Source organism: Artemia sp. Qi Xiang Cuo, chromosome 19 (genome assembly GCF_049724085.1).
Source record: "Artemia sp. Qi Xiang Cuo chromosome 19, ASM4972408v1, whole genome shotgun sequence".
NCBI classification, from domain to species: domain Eukaryota; kingdom Metazoa; phylum Arthropoda; class Branchiopoda; order Anostraca; family Artemiidae; genus Artemia; species Artemia sp. Qi Xiang Cuo.
The window spans coordinates 58418785-58420315 of NC_142812.1; positions in this window are offsets into that span (position 1 = coordinate 58418785).

The following is a 1531-nucleotide window of genomic DNA, read 5'->3' on the forward strand; positions in this document are numbered from 1 at the left end:
ACGCCAGTATCTTTTGGATTTATAACAATTCCATTTGCAAGGCAACGCTTCAAAGCTTGCTTAAGATGCATATTCACAACTTTTGCATCATTGCCAACCTGGAAATTGGCCATTATGTATTTGAGAATGGCTACTTCAACTAGAATTCCTGTGATATCCCTTGGGAAATTAAAATTGTTTTTTTTTATGTTTGTTGTGTTTGATAGTTATATTGTTTGATGGTTGTTTGTTATGTTTGTTGGATGTTGTGTGTTGGTGATGATGGTTATGTTTGATGGTTATTAAACATTCAACTCCACCTTTAAGGTGGAGCTGTCTTTGGCAATCAACAGATTTTAATCTTTGAAAGTTTTCAGAAAAAAAAACTTAAAAAAGTATAAAATTTGTTGATATACATCTTTGTTATGTTTTTGTAAGTCAGTCATTTTTGAGGGAGAGGGAAGGGGTTGTCAAATCCGGTAGTCCTCTCTGGATACAGTATTCCCAACAATGTCACTGAAGACGAAAAAAAAACATGTGTTTGAATCAAACATGAAGCATATCTCATTTGATGGTTATTGTTTCCTGTGCAGTTTATGGTCTCTTATTTTTCTGCTCTCCTGAAGTTTACTACAGTAACAAAAGACGATAATTTTGCGATCATTCTATGGCTAGATTCAATCTGTCTATCGTACTATATTTTTTTGTGTGTGTGTGTTTTAACATTCAGCAATTTTGAATCTCCATTTATTTCTAAAAATTATATATAAGCAATTTATTGTTTGAAATTGGTAAGAATATGGTCAATCCTTACAAGTTAATCTCAGCTACTGTTTCTGAACATTTTAGTAACTAATTCGAGTACAGAGATAGACTCTGCGTTGACTGCTCCAGATCAAATATTTCTGTAAAGATATATGGAAAGAACAACTCATATGTCATTTCTTAGTTCATTTCCGGTTAAAATTTATATATTAACCACTATAGAATATACATATATATATATATATATATATATATATATATATATATATATATATATATATATATATATATATATATATATATATATATATATATATATATATATATATATATATATATATATATATAATCAGCTTCTTTCATGAAACCACAAATGCAATTAGATTATCACTTTAAAATTCAAACTGGACTTAATTATTCTGTTGAGAAAGCTTCTTAAAAGAGCTTCTTCTTGAGGAAGCTTCTTTTTGCTTCCTACCTTTTTTCTACAATTTTGCAGTTTTTCACAACATTTTATTTATTTCCTTGTTAAGCTGTTTGCAATTTTTTTTATTTTTTTTATCGAATTTTTTCCTTTTTATTCGATCCGTACAAAAAATATTATAATTAGGGACACAGAGATACAGGCCAGAGCAAGATACGAGTGCACAGAGACACATGCTGGAGTTAAGAACTCCGAGTAATTACTTTCCATAGCTTTTTTTGGCACTTACATCTATAGTACATTATAATAGTCTCCTCCCCCCTTACGATTAAAAACGTGTCAACTTGACACATAGCAGAAGGT